The following is a 20564-nucleotide window of genomic DNA, read 5'->3' as shown; positions in this document are numbered from 1 at the left end:
GTATGAGTTTTCTTCTCTCTTTTCCCCTTTCCTAAGAGACCCCTAAGTTCAGTTTAAATTCCAATCGAGAAATTAAGGTTGTCCCCATTGCATGCCCCTGTCATAAAATACTTTGAAAGATTCAAAGCATACGTTGGTATGTCTTCTGGTAGATAATTTTAAGTCTGCTTGTTCTTATGTATTGATTGTGTATTTGGAAATTATGTAAGTAATGAAAGATGTATTCTAAAAATGTGTTTTACGTTAATTGTTTGAGCATGGGTGATCTGTAAATTAACTATGTTGCTGCCTGAAATTTGTGTGTTATAAATGTTGTGTTTTCATATATGTAAATGTTAAAAGTGTAATGTTCATATATGTGTAATGTTGCTGGATTTAATGGTAATTCTTGGCTGAATATAATCATAAAAAAATTACACTTAAAGATGCACCAAATGATCCACGAAATGCCTTAAGAATTAACGTATGAATGATGATAAAAATAAGCTGAAAATAGTGAACAAATTTCCAGCATTTGGTAGGTTGGGTTCGGCCAAACAAAGTGGTACAAAATGCAATTAAAAATGAATGTAAAATAAGTGAGATAACTAAGGATTGAACCTAAGATATCCTTACATCAAAACTACAAAAAGATGAAGAAAAGATTGAGAGGAAAATGGATTGGAAGAGATCAAATTTCCAGCTTGCTGGAAATTTGGAGTCTCGGCCAAGGATGACGAAAATTAGCTATGTTTTTTAAAAAAATGTGAGGTCATTGGGATTGAACCCATGAACTCACCAAATGAAAATTACATAAAAATTACATGAGAAAAATGAAATGAAAAATAGATGTGGTGAGTGGGGATTGAACCCACAACCTCTTGAATGGATGAGAGAGTTAGGAGAAAAATAAAGGAGAAAATAAAATTTGGAGAGTGGTGATTGAACCCACAACCTCTTGAATGGATGAGAGAGTTAGGAGAAAAATAAAGGAGAAAATAAAATATTGAGAGTGGGGATTGAACCCACAATCTCTTGACTGGATGAGAGAGTTAGGAGAAAAATAAAGGAGAAAATAAATGTGGAGAGTGGGGATTGAACTCACAACCTCTTGGATAGCTGAGAAAGTTAAGGGATAAATTAAAATAAAAATAACGAGCTTGTGGGGGATTGAACTCACAACCTCTTTGCCTTAAAACAAAAAAGGAGAGGAGAACAAGAAATAAATATTTTGGGGTTGATGGGAATCGAACTAGGGTCACCCAAATCAGAAAAATGCAATTATCAAGTTTAAAATAATATTAAGTGTTGTTCAAGGTATTTGAAATCGGTTTCCCTTGCCATGAAGTCCATATTAATGGCCTCCCACTTCTACGTCAGAACCTTGATAATTTGAGTAAGACCGCCAGGCTTAAGATGTTCTGCCTTAATCTGTTTACAATTAGGACACTTGGCCACATATTCAGCAATGTCCTTCTTCATGCCCACCAAAAGATCTATTGAAGATCCTGATACATATTGGTGGAACCTAGATGTATGAAATATCTGGAACCATGGGCCTCTTCAATAATCTTGGTCTGTAAAACATCCACATCAGTTGCACACAGCTTGTCTAACTACCTAAGTATGTCGTCATCTCCCAAAGCAAAATACCATTCATCTTAACCAACACTGATTCCTTTAGTTCCATCAACAAAGGATCAAGATGCTGACCCTTCTTGACTTCAACTACTAAGGATGATTCATAACTAGGATGAACTTAAATACCCTCACTAGTAGACTCAACTAACCGCACACCTAGTCTGGCCAGTCTGTGTATATATTTCACCAATTCCTTCTAATCATCCTCAACGTGGGTTGTACTCCCCATGCTCATCCTACTCAAAGCATCAGCTACAACATTAGCCTTACCTGCGTGGTAGTGGACATTCATGTCATAGTCCTTCAATAGCTCCAACCAACTTCGCTAATGTAGATTCAACTCCCTTTGTGTGAACACGTATTGGACACTTTTTGTCGTCTGTGAACACATTCACATGCAATCAATACAAGTTGTGCCTCCACAATTTCAGTGCAAACACCATAGCTGCCAACTCCAGGTCACGAGTGGGATAATTCTTTTCATGAACCTTGAGTTGTCTGGATGCATAAGCTATCATTTTACGACCCTGAATAAGGACACAACCCAAACCAATCCTAGATGCATCAAAATAAACAGTGTAATTCTTACCACACTAAGGCAAAGTAAGCACCAAGGCTGAAGTGAGTTTGTCCTTGACCTCCTGGAAACTCTTCTCACAAGTCTTCGCCCATTCAAACTTGACTTTATTCTTTGTCAAAGCTGTGAGCGGGGCAGTAATGGAAGAAAAACCCTCCACGAACCTGCGATAATGACTAGCCAATCCCAAGAAGCTACGAATATCTGTGGGAGTAAGAGGTTTTGTCCAGTTCTTAGAAACCTCAGTCTTCCTGGGATCTACCTCCACACCTTTATTAGACACAACATGACCCAGGAACGTCACTGATCTAAGCCAGAATATACACTTACTAAATTTGGCATACAACAGATGTTGTCTAAGTACCTGCAAGGTTAGTCTCAAATGCTGTTGATGCTCTTCCTTGGTCTTAGAGTAGATGAGGATGTCATCAATGAATACTATGATGAAAGATTCAAGGTATTCACGAAAGACTCTGTTCATGAGATCCATAAATGCATCAGGTGCATTAGTGTAACAACCCTAGAAATTGCTATGCTAAATAATGTTTAATGTGCCTAGAATGCCTACGATTAGACTAGGTTCACACAGATTAATGCGTGTAGAAACAGACCTCTGAACCCTTACGACATCCAAGCCTACTTACTTGGGGATTTATTTGAGCTACGAAAGGTTGGGTCCATCCATGTAGGGATCTCGAATATAAAGATTTACTCGGATGAGTCTTTACCAGACTTAAAAAGGAGAAATCTTAAGTTTGGAGGGTCTAGAGGTAAAATAGTCTTTTTCCAGTCTAAGGGTAATATCATAATTACCCTTAATATATAATTAATTATTTAATTAATAAGTTGGAGGGGTATTTTGGGGAGAGAGGTCTGAAAATTGGCTCTTGAAGTAAAGTGTTGCTCCACCCGGGTTCGAACCTAGGTGGAAGAAATGAATTAATTTTTTTTAATTTAATTTTGTAAATAAATATAATTAATTAATATTTATTATTTATTAGATGATTTAAAATAAAAGGAAATCAGATTTTTAATAATTAAATAAAACTTTACTTGACTAAGTCCTAAACTAGACTCCTAAGCCTAAGAAAACTCTTTTCTCCCACGCTCATCTCTCTCTTTCACGTCTCTATCAATCTCATTCACGATATATCTTACAAAGTAACTTTCAAGAATATAAAAATTAACCAATTTCTTCACACTTGAATAACTCATATGAAATTACAAGAAAACAAACGTTAATCACACGTTAGGGAAAGGGAGCTTGTTCGTCGAGTGGTGTTGACATTGAGGGGACTTGAACGTGATCTTGGGTGAAGTTTTTGGTCATCAAGTCAAGGTTTTAACGTCAAAAAGGTATGAGTTCTCTTTTCTCTTGGTCCTTTTTCCAAGAGAGCCCTTAAGGTTCAGATTATTTAGTATGAAAACTAGGGTTGTTCCCCGTTGCATGTCCCTGTCACTAGCTCCCGATGATTCGTAGGTTGGGTACGATTGCTTATAAATTTAGGTGTATGTTGTGTTTTAGTGATGAATATGTTTATGTTTGTGTATTTGAAATCGTATGAATGACAACCTATGTGTTTTCGCAACTATGTGCATGTGTGTGCAAGAATGTGACTATGACTAGGGTCTCGGCTTGAGGCTACAAAATGTGTAACGTTATGGTTGTTATTTTACGTGCATAAACCTACGTAAACCGTGATGTTCATAAAAGATGGAATGTGGATGATTTAAGTAACAATCTCTTGGCTAAATGAATCTATCAAAAATGCACCCCAAAACGTGTTAAATGGTCTACGAGTTAGTCTATGAGTTCAAGTGAAAAGATTGATGAAAGTGAGCTGAAATGTGACCACATTTCAGCAACTTACATGTTTAGTTTAGGCTAAATGTAAATGAACAAATCTGGAAAATTAATTGAGTGAAAAATGAGGTGAGGTCACAAGGATTCGAACCCGCGACCTCACCCGTATAATGCCTTAAAATCGCAAATGGGAAATGGGGGTCAAGGGGATTCGATCTCGGGTGTGTTGGCTGAAAAGTGAAGGACAAAGAAATTAATAAAAAGAAATGTGAGGCGTGGAATTGAACTGACGACCTCTAGGCAGCGAATGAGAGTAAAATAAAAATGAAATAATAAGAAATGGGAGGCGTGCAAATCGAATCCACGACCTCCTAGGCAGATTCAATGGAGAACATTTAAAAGAAGTTAAAGAAAGGTTAGGGGGGTTCGAACCCAAAACCCCTCGGCCAAAGGAGAGAGAGTTTAAAGAAAAGAGATTAAAAGAAAATGAGGTTGTGGGGGTTCGATCCCACATCCTCTTAATTCCATTGAGCAAAAAATGAAGAGAAAAGCTAAGGGAAAATTTAAAATGAAGGTGTTGGGGCTCGATCTTGGATCCCCAAGCCATGTGGACCAAAATACAATAAATAAAAAAAATGTAAGTGTTATCTATGGGATTCGAAATTGGATTCCCTTGCCCGAATTCCGTATTGATACATAAGCCATAATTGAATTGAATATTCAAGAATAATGCTGTCTACTTAGATCGAAATCTAGTTCTTGGCATACATACAAGATGCATAAGACTTGTACCACATAATCATATGAAGATATGAATCATAAACGGACGATGAATGAATCCTCATGGCTTGTATGCATAGACCCATAAGTCTAGCATACGTTTAAATATAAGTGAACATAAGATGTATGTAATTAAATGATGTAACCCTACAAGGGTTAAGTAAGAGTGTAAGACACACTAAATGACCAAGTGCATTGGAATATTATGAAATGAACAATGAAATGATAAATGAACAATGAAATGATGAAATGAAAAAAGAAATGATGAAATGAACAATAAAATGATGAAACCCTAGAAGGGTTACGTAAGAGTGTGAAACACTAATGGCCAAGTACATTGGCATATGATGAAATGAACATTCACGTAAAAAGGGGTGAGTAATTATGAAGAACAAATGTGCTAATGTTAATGAATGTGGTGACGACATAATGAGGCTCATGAAAAAAAATGAGAGCAATCTCAAATAAGCCTAAATAAATGTTACCAAAATGTACTCACCTATGAGAGTGTAAAGTTAATAAAGAGATTAGCCTCTATGAACAATCTAATGAAAGTATTGAGATTAATGTATACTTAATACTAATGATGAGATGAGAAATCATCTATTGAGCTATGACGTCCTCATACTAGAAGCTAGCTTCTATGACGTATGAGTTAAATATAATGGAACTTTATACTGAGCACCGATAGAGTAGCTATGAGCGGTGTTGCCTTCTTTCGAGATGGGTAAAGGTTCAGTAAATCTGATGAGATGAGACTGTCTGACATGCCAAGTATGGGTCTCCTTATATCTCCTAGTTTTCAAACCTATACTGCCAATATAGGGATGTGGTAGGGTTTAATTCCCATGTACGCTAGCATGTTTTGGTCACTTTGGCCGGTGATTCCATTGCTTATTGGTGTGGGGGAGACACTGGATTTCATGATGCTCACGTGATCTATGTCGGTTAAAGTTAAAGTTACCCATGAATGAATGCAGCCAGCCTCAAATGATGCACATAATGAAATGAACAATACTAAAGGTATTAGGATAGGATAATCAAGAGGTGATCTAGATTTAAGTAATGACACTAGGTCATTCTTGATCATTGCACATTGAACCTGATGAAAGTCTTAAATTACATCCTAGATATAGCTGGTATTTACACTAGCCTATGAATGAAATGAAATGAAGTACGTATGAATGAATGACGTAGACACTGTGTTTGCTAAAGAAGGCTCCCTAGTTGAGGTCCCATATGTTGATCCCTCATTTTTGGTAAGTCTTGATGTCAAGTTCATGATTCCAAGGTCTCATGGCATATGAACGAATAATATGAAAAATGTTATGTGCTATGTGCTAGATGTTATGTGCTGTGTACAATATGATAAGCATGATGATGCATGTTAAATTCATGAAATGGCTTTCCTAATAAAAATTTGGGAAGTTCTCACACTTTCCTAATCCAAATTTGGAAAGTTCACCAACTTTCCTAATCCCAATTTGGCAAGTCCAATGACTTAACTTTCCATAATCATGTTGTTAGGAAAGAGATATTCATACTCAGCATGTACTTGGTGTTGCTTAAATATACCCATACTAAGTACAAGTGTGTACTAACCCTATACAACTCTACAATTTTAGGTGCAGGCACAAGTGGACACTATAGCTACAGGTTGACGCTGAAATTATCTGGACGTGGACCGTTCATCCGGACTTGGTAGGTCCTCATGCTTTCGAGGATGCTTGCCCATTATATTCTAGCTCTAAGATTGAGCTAGTAGAGTATGTTCCACTAGCGTTTCTTTCCATTTTTGTTCAGACATTGTATTGGTGCCATTTTGGCAAGTATACATTTAATGCTATATTAAACTATTTCTTTCATTTGATGATCTTAATGTTAGATGGTTGATAGTGAACAAAGAATGACGTAAGTAGGCTTGTCTGCAACATCTGAGAGGTCAGCAACACCGGTCTTGTCTGGGGTCTAGACTCCGGTTGCGAAAATTAGTGAGACCATAACGGGTATGAAAGGCTGTCTTTGGAACATCTTCAGGCCTAACCCTAAGTTGATGGTACCCTGAACGAAGATCAATCTTTAAGAAGAAACTACACCCTTGGAGTTGGTGAACAAGTTATATATTGGGAAGTGGATACTTATTTTTGATAGTGACTTTGTTGAGTTGCCGATAATCGATACACACTCTAAGAGTTCCATTATTATTTTTCACAAACAACACTGGAGCGCCCGAAGGGGATATGCTTGGTTGAATGAAACCCTTATCAGTGATATCTTTTAACTGCAGCTTCAACTCTTTGAGTTCAACTAGAGCCATTCTATAAGGAGGAATTGAAATTGGTTTAGTATCGGGTTCTATGTCGATACAAAAGTCAATCTCTTGAGGAGAAGGAACTCCAGGTAAATCATCAGGAAATACATCTTGGAACTCATTCGCTACAGGCACTAAGTCTATGGAAGGAATGTGATGATCTAAATAGTTAACACTCACAAGATGACACAATAACCCCTAGGACATCATTTTATTGGCCTTAAGATTTGAAATCAAGTGATTAGGACGAATCGAGTTGTACCCCTCCCAGACTAGTTCTTCTTCATTAAGGAAACAAAATCTCACAACCCTACTACGACAATCCATACAAGTATACAACTATGAAGCCCGTCCATGCCAAGAATAACATCAAAATGATGCATTGGTAACTCAACCAAGTCCACACTCTTCACACTTAGTCTTACAACATACAACTATTGATCAATCCTTATATACTCTACAGTTCTTACACTTTATCCTAAAGGTGTACTAACCACTATAGGATCATGCAGAACTTCAAGCAATATCTCAAAAGTGAGAGCAAGTAAAGGAGTTGCAAAGGAAAGCATAGACCCTGGATCAAGTAAAGCATATACAGAAGTTGAGAATATTTGCAGCATACCTGTGACCACTTCAACAGACTTCTCATGCTCCTCCTTCCCTTTAGAGCGTAAAACCTGTTTTTCTTAACAAGCTCGGCTACTGCTACACCCTGTGAATTAGGCCTAGGTTGAGCAATACCTCCAGCCCGACCCCTATTTTGTGGGCAGTCCTTAACCATGTGCTTGATCTTACCGTAACCGAAGAAGGCATTAGTTCCCTGTCTACACTCTCCATTGTGAGAACAACTTCACTTAGCACAGTCCTTTTTGAGACGCTGCATCTCACCTACATTGCCCTTCTTGGGCTCAGGTCTACCTTCTTTAGGGCTATACTCCTCTGAAAGTTAGAGTTACCTCAACTCTGTTGCCCCTTTTTAAATTTGGGCTGCTCACGGACGCCGGAGTTGTTCCTGTTGCCACCATTGCTAGGACCTTCATGATTAGAAGGCTAAGGCTTCCTAGCATCACGGACGCCCCTCTTATTCCGACTTTCCTCTTGCTGCTGGACATGCATCATCAACATGGAGAGATCCATGTTATCGTGGATCATCGCAGCCCGACACTCCTCCTCCAGATCTCCGGTGATTCCTGTGAGAAACCTGCTCAACTCATCCCTACTGTTAGACACAAGGGAAGCGACATACCTTGAAAGTTTAACAAACTTCAGGGAATACTCCCTGACTTTTATAAATCCCTGCTTAAGGTTGATAAATTCCTCAACCTTGACCTCCCTCATCTGAAGGCTTTCTTAAACAGTTCCCAAGTGACCAAAACTCCGCCAAAATCTTTGCTATCCTACCACATCTTGCACAAAGTCTATGCAACATCCTTTAGCTGATAGGAAGCCGACTTAGCCTTCTCAGTATCTGTGGACTCCATGGCCACCAAAATCTTGTGTACCTCATCCATGAAATCCTGGGTATCCTCTTAAGTCTTTGACCCATTGAGAATAGGAGGATTTATCATCGTGAAGTCTCATAGCCTGTCAGCCATGCTATGTACCAGTTGGTTCTCCCTCTCAACATTCTGTCGATTGACCTGGGCAATCATGGCCTGGGCCTGCATAGTGATGGCCTGTGCCATTTGGGCCAGATATGCCCACACCTTCACATCAATCAACCCAGCTGGGTTAACCAGCATAGCCACTCCTTCAACTGGAGCCTGGGGTGGAACTTGGTTACCCCCAGCAGCTGCTCCTCCTCTCCTCTGACTAGCGATCCTTCTAGTTTTCATTTTTTGAATACAATAAGGATTGATGTTAGACACGCTCATAACCCCAAGAATTCATACATTAGGAAAGGTACGATAAGATCAAAAGAAGGAAATTTTTTCTACGCATCATACAGTCTCTAATTCAAGATAGTGGTGCAATTCACTACCATGACTTAGAAACTACTCAATGTGGTTGATATAAACTTATTATCCTTGAAATTTAAACCTAGTGCTATGATAAAAATTTTGTCATGACCGCAATCTAGACACCAGACGAGACTGGCATCAGTGACCTCTCAGAGTTTGCAGACAAGCCTACATACGTCATCGTTACTTCATCTAGGTTAATTTTAGCGGAAAATTTGAATTTTTTGTTTTCTTATTTCATGTGAAACATATTATACTTAACATCATAGGCGTTTACAAATATACCTCTAATATAGAAATAATCAAATGAAAGAAGTAGTTTATAACCGCATTAACATATTCTAGCCAAAATGGCACTAATACAAAGTCTGAAATGAAATGAGAAATGAAACACTAGTGAAATATGCTCCACTAGATAAAGCCTTAATCTAAGCTAGATAATAACACTCGACATCATCTAAGAAAAAGGGCCTACCAATTTGGATGAAAGGTCAACGTTTGGATAACTTCAACATCGTACTGTAAGCCCTAACGTCCACTTGTGCCTACACCTATATTAGTACACACTTGTACTAAGTATGGGTATATGCAAGTACACACCAAGGATATACATGAGTAAGAATAGCACTTTCCTAACAACATGATTTATAGAAAGTCAAGTCAGTTGACTTGCCAAATTTGGATTAGGAAAATCTGTGGACTTGCCAAATTTGGATTAGTAAATTCATGACATGAGAGTAACATGCATCATCATACTTATCATTTTGCAAGAAACACATAACATATTGCACATCATATCACATATTTAATATCATTCTTTCTTATACCATAAGACCTTAGAATCATGTTCTTGACATTACGACTTCCCAAAATGAGGGCACAACATATGGGACCTCAACTAGGGGACCTTCTTTAGCAAATAGAGAGTATGCTTCATTCATTCATATGTACTTCATTTTCATTCATTCAAATACTAGTGAAATCACTAGTCATGCCTAGGATGTTGTTTAACACTCTCATCGGGTTTTCTATGAAATGACCAATAATATCCTAGAGTCATTACTTGAGTCTAGCTCACCTCCTGATCATCCTATCCTAACACCTCTGGTATCGTTCATTTCATTATGTACATCATTTGAGGCTGGCCTCATTCTTTCTTTACTTTAACCATAACCGACATAGAAGAAAACCCATACCTTATTTTGACGTTTATTCAACGCATGACCTGATGTCCAACACCCTCTCCAGATCACGTTCAAGTCCAAAAATTCAACACCAAACACGACGGAAAAGCTTCCCTTTTTGCCTAACGTTTTTGCTTATGTTTTGATTATATTTTTTATGTGACTTCTTGAAGTGTAAAGAATTTCGTAGTTTTTTTGTTCTTATACGTTGGTTAGGCAGAGATAATTGTGAAAGAGAAAGAGAGTGGAGAGACGTGAGAGAGATGAACGTGAGAGAGTGTTAATTTTTCAAACTTTAAAAAAAATATGATTTTTAATTTTTCTTAAATCATCTAATAAACATTAATTAATTAAATTTATTTACCAATTTAAATAAAACAATTAAAATCATTGCTCCCACCTAGGTTCAAACCAGGGTGGAGCAGGATTTTGCTAAAAGGGTAATTTTGGCCCTCTCTCCCAAAAATACCCCTCCACCTTATTAATTAAATAGTTAATTACAAATTTAGGGTAATTATGATTCTACCCTTAGCCTCGAAAATACCATTTTACGCCTAGATCCTCCAAACTTAAGATTTCTCTTTTTAAGTCCGGTAATGACTAATCCGAGTAAATCTTCGTATTCGAGAGCCCCACGTGGCTGGACCCAACCTTTTTAGATCAAATAACTCCCTAAGTTAGTTGGATTGGCTGTATCAAGGGTTCAAAGGTCTGGTTCCACGCGCATCAATTCGTATGAACCCGGTCTAATCGTAGGCATTCTAGACACATTAAGCATTATTTAGCATAGCCATTTTTAGGGTTGTTACACTTCTTTTTCTTTTATGAAGTTTTAGAGAGATAAATATTTGGGGGAAATTATACTAAAAAATTTACCTAACTACCCTTCCTTTTGCCAAAATAGGACGGCATGCAGGACCCCAACCACCACCCACACCCATGGGGTATGGATAAACTCACGGACCATAATGGTCCTTCGCCAGTGGGTTATAAGGCTCAAAATAATAGGTCAAGATGGGGCCTTTACCCCCGAACCTTTCTCATGGGTGTACATCCATTCACGATCCGTGTGTGCCCCTCGTGGGTAGGCTATTCTTGGACAGATTGGGGGTTTGACTTAGGGTCCTCCTCATAGACCCTTGGTTGGTCATTGGGGAGTCGTACCTTGACGTTATACCCCTAAAATATTCATTCTAAGTACAAGATGTATTATCTATGACCCTAACCTTCATATTTAACTCTAAAACCCCAACTTAAGGCTCTAGTTTAGTCTACAAGTTTTGCGGGTGTTACATGTACTCACAAGGAAAATTCTAGAATTCAACAAGCATGATTTCAAGTAAAACCATATCAAATAAGGAACTTCAAACACTCATTTAGCACACCCTACAAGATCAAAAGCTTACGTATAATGTTCATTGCTAGACTCACATCAAAACGAAGCTAGTCAATACAATAATCAAAATATTCATTTGAAAATGTAGTCACAGTTATTTCTTCTTACAATTATTAGAAGAAAACACATTTGTTATCATAAGTATTATTCAAGACATCGATATCGAACACAATCGATCCTCAAATATGAACAATGAAAACTCAAGCATTTAAAAAACTTCTAGACTTATGGGGTAATAAATAAAGAGAAATAAAATGATCTAAACATCAAAAATATGATCTAAACATCAATTATCGTAAAACAAAACATACAACAAATATCTCAAACTAAAGCTGAAAATAACAGACTACAATTAAAGAAGACGAATATTGGTAGAAGTGCTCTCACCCCACAATACTAAAGCAAGTAGTGTTCTCAATGCTATGGAAAGTAAAAATGGGAGGGGAGATATAAAAGTCTTTGTGATTGGCTATGCCCATATAGTTTTCAAATATGGCGTGTTAGAGGGGACAACATTATCCTGGGCATCATTTCCCATAAGTAGGAGGAATAGTCAACAATGTATCATTAGCCAAGGCATCAATGCATGAAATATATGAAGTATGAATAGTAGGGTCTAATGTCACCAGTAGGACCAATTGTGGAGGTCTTCACTTGAGTTCTTTCTATTGTAGCCAGCACCATCATGTTCTCATATCATGCAACTCCGTCAAAGTCACAATAATCCATTGATCATTCTCTTTATAGAACTACTTCTTACTTGTGTCCTCCTCATCCATATCCTCTTCATTCTTGACATCTACCTTATCATCATCAATAGCCCCAGGTTGCTGACCTACTCCACTAAGTACCTCAACTCTCAACTCGCAGGTAGGCAAAGACTAGGGCCCATCGGGCAAGCGAATCTCACTCCAAAGCATAGAAATATTTATGGACCTCACCTGGTCCACATCAGCCATAAGAGTTGTAATATCATCCCTCATAGAACTCAAGTCGGCTAAGCTACCTTCAATCTGCTCGCTAGCCTCCATCCTATCCATGAGGTTAGCTAACCTCTTCCTATACTATGCCAAAGTATTTTGATATTGTACCATTTGACATCTAACCAAGAGAAATGCATCATCAATGGGCATCTCAATAAACTCGGACAACTCACTCTCTACCCTTGATGTTCTCACATCCACAGACTGGGCAAAGTTGACCATTTGGTATGTCATGGCCTGATTCAAGGGAGGTCAAGAGGGGGGGTAGGTGTAGTAGCTGTAGAAGTAGAAGGAACAAAAGAAGGGTTGAGGGGTACCTGATGGCTCCACATAAGGAGTAGGGTGAGAAACATCGGCCACATGGACAATCGGGTCTACCCCATGAATATTGTGTACTAGTGGAAGCTTCCTCTAAGCCGCATCTTCCCTAAAGTAATCCGCCTCAATCTTCCGAATGTCACCGGAGATGATTATTGTCAAACCTTGAATAAAATTTTCTTCATTTCCATCTAAATTAAATTGATGACTCTTAATATTGAATGCAACTATCTTTCGAGTGAGTTCTTATTATATATCAAATTACCCAAGTGTTTACAGCTCCTTAATAAATGAAATGTTGACAAGTAAAGGACTTATATACGTGTAACTAGAAGTCAAAAATTTCTCCGGCTAAGAGGAAATGACTGAGCTTGAAACTTTTCATGAATTTATGTCAAGACTAGTTAGCATTTAAATTTATATAAGAAGATGTTTTGGTCTTCAATCCTTTTTCAATGTTATGCAATTTACAAATGTTACTTGAAATTTATCCACACTTCAATATTAATAATAACAATTTGTATGGTAAACAAAAACAATACAAATATGTAAACATTCAGATTCAATAATTATTGTTTGAATCACATTTTAATGTGTGTGTATATATATATATATATATATATATATATATATATATATATATATATATATATATATATATATATATATATATATATATATTGACAGTAGACACCAAAATAGTGTCCAAGTTCAGCAATTCATATGCCTCCTATCTCTTGGAAAAAAATAAATTAGCAGGAATTACTCAATAATGTTTGTAAGAAGTAATGATCATATAATACAACTTTAGGTGTCCAGCCTAGAAGATCGGTGCAAACACTTTCATAATTTACAAATAATATTCATTTTGAATTCTGATGTTTAGTCCATATGCTTATTTTACTATTTGAAGACACAAATATTTACACAAGTTATATTATGATAAAGAGTTGTATTTCAAGGAGTGTCATCTCGATAGCTTATCCTAATACAACATTAGTAGCTTCTCCCACTATTCGAATATGTCATCTATAGTATGTTGTCATAAACAATGGTGGATTTTCTTGAATTCTTTGAACCTCTTTGTTTTCTTGGCATGGCAGGTTTGACCAAATTTGCAAGTGCACCTAAAATAGTTCCTACATGTTTTTTATTTATCTATATTTATATTTCAAATCACTAATTAGTAGAAAAAAATGTATACTATATACAAATACATAGTACAATGACGACAATATTAGAAAAAAACTTTTAAATGCAATATAAATATACATTACTAAAGAGTGTTAAAGTTTTTACCGTCATTACTTAAGTGTCATTAGATACAATGTGGCTAAAAACTTTATAGACATACATAAAAAGTGTTAATTGCTGCTTAGAAATACATATTTAATAAAATTAAGATATTGGTGTTAATTAGTTACTGCTATAGATAATTTTTTTATGTAGTGCGATGATAATATATAATAATATATTCAATGTTATTTCACACATATATATCGTCTAGAGACGGTAGAGTACTATATGCAAACTTTACCCTTATCTCATGAGAAGTAGCAGAAAAACTAGTTTTGAAAGATTCATCTATGTCATTTGTTAAAGACTGACTCATTTATGACATTTTGATTAACAAATAATGACATAATGAGCATTTTCTCAAATGAAAATCACATGGATAAACCAAATTTTTAACAATCACATGAATAAATCTTTTCTCAAATTCTATGGCATATTTAGGTCTTTTCCCATAATTGAAAAAAAACTTTTAATCATATGCACGAGTGACGTTAAGTGGTGGTTCAGGAGGTCTTACACCTTAGAAGTGATAGTTAAGGTGTAAGAACTTAATTAAACAAATTGTACAATAAATTGAGAGAAGTGTACTATTAAGTTGGGCCTATCTTTTCCTTTTCCTATTAAGCACGTGTATTTTACTCTTTCTTTACCACACATACTTGATGATTTTCTTTGAGAAAATCATTGAGAAAACATTCAAACTTGATGTGAACTATTAGTTTTATCTTCGAACTATTGATTATCTTAAAAACACTCCTCTATTTATTGAGCTTAATTACACCTATACAAAATAGATAAATCTTAGATTAAGTTTTAGTTCTTAAATTTTATATAACAACATCAACCTTATTTTTACGATTCTTTTGGTTGACTATATTTGCCTAAATTTTATAATAAGTCTTTGTTAAAAATTGACATTTTTTCTAGCTTATTATTATTCTAACTGTTTTTACTTATTTCAGTTTAGTGCTTCCTATTTTCAAGCTAGACTTAGTCAACTTTAGTTTCTCAACTTTCTGAAGTTAGTGGCCCCATTTATGGCTGTTAGTGGCTCCTTTTATGGCAGTTAGTGACACATGTTCTTATTTAGTTTTAAGGTTTATATTTTTCCTTGTATAGATTCAAACTTTCTGCAGATTAATATAGTGAAGGAATTTCATAAGTTCACTCTATTTTTATTTTTCCAATCAGTTTCTTGAGTATTTTTGTTCTAACAGTGGAATCAGAGCCTCTAATTGATCTTACAGGACTAAAAAGTTTTTACCTGCAACACAAATGGCGTCCAACAACCTACATTTAAATCCACCATTCACTTTCACCGATAAAAATTACTAAATCTGGTCTGTGAAGATGCAAGCTTTTATGGAATCTTATGAACTTTGGGAAATTGTGACGAAAGATAAACCATTTACTGCTCTACAACAAATTCTACCTTGGCTCAGATCAAATCTAACAAAGAAGAGAAGGCAAAGAAATCTAAATCCAAGTCGCTTATGCAGAATGTTGTGGCAGGTTCTGTGTTTTATAGAATCATGGCTTGCAAAACTGCAAAAGAGGCTTGGGATAGGTTGAAACAAGAATATCAAGTCAGCGATAAAAAACGTCGAATGCAAGTGTTGAACTTGAAAAGAGAGTTTTAGTCCTTGAATATGCAGGAGAATGAAACTATCAGTAAGTATGCTGATCGAATCCCTTAATTGTTATTAACATTAGACTTCTTGGTGAAGAATTTACAGACAGACGAATTTTGGAAAAAGTTCTTGTGACTCTTCCTGAGAGGTTTGAATCTAAAATTTCCTCTCTTGAAGAATCCAAGAACCTGGGCAAACTTTCATTAGGTGAACTAATGAGTTCTCTTCAAGCACAAGAGCAAAGGAGGACTATAATATTGGAAGAGTTCAGTGAAGGAGCTTTCTGTGTACAAAGCAAAAAAGGAAAGCAACAATTCCACCAAAGAATAAGGGCAAGTATGATGGAGGAAACAATAGTGGAGATGTGAAGCAGAAGTTCCCTCCTTGCAAACATTGTAAAAGAAACACATCTGGAGAAATATTGTTGATAGAGAGAAGATGCTATATGCAGCAACTCTAAGCAGACGAAACACATATCCAAGGTCTGAAAATCAAGAGCAAAGGCCTCTGATGCTTTGCAAGCACAAATAGTAGAAGGTGCCGATGCACATGAGCAACAACTCTTTGCAGTTTCATACTTTTCAATCAGTGAATCCTATGATTCATGATTCTTGACAGTGGTTGCACATATACTTGTTTAATGATGCTAAACTACTCAAGTTCCTCGATGATACGTACAAATCTAAAGTAAAAGTGGGAAACAGTGAGGCAGTATAAGTCAATGACAGAGGTACAATGTCTATCTCAATAGTATCAGGTATCAAAACTATTCCTGATGTTTTGTACACACCTAATATGTAGTCAAAATTTGTTGAATGTTGTAAAAATGCTTGAAAATAATTATTCTCTGCATTTTAAGAATCGTGAATATGTTGTGTCTGACCCTTCTGGAGTATAGTTATTTTACGTCAAGATGAGCAACATAATGTTTTTCAGTTGAGAAAATAACTAAGTGGGCTTAGACTATTACTTCACAAACATGTCTAAACCTATGACACAAAAGGTTTGGTCACTTCAATCTGAGAAGCATCGCGGAGATGAAAAAGAAGGAACTAGTGGAAAATATGCCTGTATTTCTTTCTAATGCTTAAGTTTGTGAAATTTACAAATAGAGAAAGCAAACAAAATTTCCATTTTAACCAAATCATGTGTGGAGAGCTAAACAGAAACTTCAGCTCATTCATACGGATGTTTGCAGCCAAATGAAAACAAATTCAATGAATGGTAACAAATACATTCTACTCTTTATTGATTAATACACCAGAATGTGTTGGTTTTATTTCATAAGACTGAATAGTGAAGGATTTGATGTTTTTAAACAATTTAATGCTTTAGTAGAAAATCAATGTAATCTTACTATTAAGGCTTTAAAGTCTGACAATGGAGGAGAATATACTTCTTCTCAATTTGTGGAGTTTTGTAATAGCACAGGTATTGAACGCCAATTTACATTGCCATACACTCCACAACAAATTAGTTTTGGACTGAGGCAGTCAATACCTCTGTATATTTTCTGAAAAGATTGCCTACCAAGGCCTTGCAGGACATGACTCCATATTAATCTTGGTGTGGGAACAAACCATCAGTACACTATCTTAGAATCTTTGGGTGTATATGTTATTATCAAGTTACAGAAACAAAGAGGAGTAAGTTGGAATCTTTGGGTGTATATGTTATTATCAAGTTACAGAAACAAAGAGGAGTAAGTTGGATAACAAGGCTTTTAAAGAAATTTTTATGGGCTATAGTTCATCCAAAGGTTACAAGATTTTCTGTTTGAAATCAGATAAGTGAGAAGTGAAGTTTAATGAAATAGCTGGTTGGGATTTGAAAAATCAGAATACCTCTTATTCTTATTTATTTTCAATAGAGCAGCCTCAACATTCAGAAGATGAACTAGTGGATGATGTACCAGTGAGGGGAACTCGATACTTAAAAGATGTCTATCAGCGGTGTAACTTGGTAACCTCTAAACCAACAAGCTTTGCTGAAGAAAAAGACTCTTAGGCTTGGAGGAGAGCTATGCAAGATGAACTAGACATGATCTAGAAGAACGAAACCTGGAATCTTGTTGACAGACCTAGAAATCGTAAGGTGATTGGTGTAAAATGGATTTTCAAGACAAAACTCAATCGTGATGGAACAATTTGCAAACATAAGGGTAGATTGTTGGTGAAGGGAAACACACAACAATATGGTGCAGATTACCAGGAAATATTTGCTCTTGTAGCAAGGTATGACACAATCAAGATTATTTTTGCATTTGTATCTCATAGTTCCTGGCAGATTCATCAACTTGATTTCAAATTGGTTTTCTTGAACGTTTTTCTTGTTGAAGAGATCTATGTGTAGCAACCTGATGTTTTCTCAAATGTCGGAAAAGAGGATCAAGTTTATCTCTTAATGAAGACCTTGTATGGCCTAAAACAAGCCCAAGGGCATGGTATGAGAGGTTGGACAATCGCCTCATCTAACTTGGATTTAGTAGAATTCAAAGTGAAGCTACTTTGTATGTGAAAGTCACTGCTGCAGGTGGGTCCTTAATTGTCTAAATTTATGTGGATGACATGCTTGTGGCAGGAAGCAAAATTAAACTAATCCATAGGTTCAAGGATGAGATGGATAAAATCTTTGAAATGAATGATCTTGGAGTCATGAAGTACTTTCTTGGCATGGAAGAGTTGCAGTCTAGTGATGGAATTTTCAAATGCCACCAGAATTACATTTCGGATATTCTAAACAGCTTCAAAATGCAACATTTCAAACCTATGAGTACTCCAATATCTACTGGTGTGAAGCTTGACAAGGATGAGGATTTCAAAAAAGTGGACGATAGTATGTATAGAAGCTTAATTGATAGTCTTTTATATCTAACCACAAGAAGGTCAAATATTCTATTTGTTGTTAGTATGCTCTCTAAATTCATGCATTCACCTAGATACACACGCCTCACAGCGGCTAAAAGAGTGTTAAGGTATATTAAAGGAACCAACAAATTTGGAATTTTTTTCTCAACATCTGCCGAAGTAACTATAAACATGATTGGGTACTCTGATTGTGGTTGGGGTGGTGGATTTGATGATTCCATAAGCATCTCTGGATATCCTTTCTGTTTTGGGACAACTTGTTTTAGTTGGAGCTCTAGAAAACAAGAAACTACAACTCAATCAACAACAGAAGCTGAATACGTAGCTGCTGCATCTGCTGTGAATCAATCTATATGGCTAAGGAAGATGATGAAGGACTTAGGCCATGAACAAACATAAGCTACCAAGATCATGTCTGATAACAGTTCAGCAGTTTCAATCTAAAAAAATCCAGTGTTTCATGATCGAACTAAGCATATCAAGATCAATTTTCATTTTATTAGAGAAGCCCAACAATCTAATGAAGTTTTGCTTGTTCATTGTTCATGTGAGAACCAGGTAGTTGACATTTTCACCATGTCATTGCCAAAGGAAAGGTTTGAAGATCTGAGGCAAAGAATTGGTGTTTGCCACAAAAATGCCGAGGAGGAGTGTTAGACAATTGACATTTTTTCTAGCTTATTATTATTTTTACTGTGTGTACTTATTTCAGTTTAGTGTTTCCTATTTTCTCGCTAGACTTAATAAACTTTAATTTCTCAACCTTCTGAAGTTAGTGGCCCCATTTATGGCTGTTAGTAGCCCCTTTTGTGGTAGTTAGTGACACATATTCTTATTTAGTTTTAATGTTTATGTTTTTCCTTGTATAAAATTCAGACTTTCTGCAGATTAATATAGAGAAAAAATTTCATAAGTTCACTTTATTTTTATTTTTCAAATCAGTTTCTTGAATATTTTTGTTCTAACAGTCTTATCCTTATTTTTCGTAGTCTGCTGATTGACTCTATCTCCATATTTTTTCTCTATAAGTACTTTTTACATCTTTTCAATTTTTTCATCAGGTTTTTCTCAATCTAAGTTAGAGTAAGAAGGAATAACTTTTTTTCTATTAAACTGGAACTCTTAAGAAAGAGTTGTCTTTCTACTTTTTTATTTGCCATACTTTTTTGCAGTAATGATGCTAATGCTTCACACAAAATTTTTTGGAGGTTCCAATCCTCTAGTTCTAAATTAGCTAAAAACTTATTGAGAGCTGGATATAATTTACAACCTCCTAAACGCTAGATTAATGATTTGTTTTGTCTCTCCAATTATATATCTTGTTTGTTTATGAGGACAAACACAAAAGATCTTGTCGGACTATCCAATGATTTTAAATATTTTAATTTGTGTCTCAAATTGATAATATTTTGCATTATTTAATGTTAGGATAATTACATATATTTATATCAGGGGTAGTGAATTTATTAATATTAACATATGATTTTACATAAAAGTTGAAGGTAAACGAACATTTCCTCTTCTTCTATCCTGAATAGTGAGTAATGATAATTCTTTCACCAAGCTATTTAATATCAAGTTAGTATTCAAACTTAATAATTTAACGTTTGAGTTTTTATAGTTTTTCAATTTAATATTATTAGAGTTATAATAATTGAATTCAGCAAATATACACTATACATATCCATGCTCTTTTAGTGTCTTATTATTATTTTTATATCATCTACTTCCGATATATATATTTGATTCTTATTATGTACGAATTCACATTGAAAAGGAGCACTTACCACTCCATCACGATCCTATTGGTGACTTATTCTTATTATGTATTTTTGT

This window comes from Solanum lycopersicum, chromosome 10 (genome assembly GCF_036512215.1).
Source record: "Solanum lycopersicum chromosome 10, SLM_r2.1".
NCBI lineage: Eukaryota > Viridiplantae > Streptophyta > Magnoliopsida > Solanales > Solanaceae > Solanum > Solanum lycopersicum.
Note: the sequence above shows the minus strand (reverse complement) of the source record.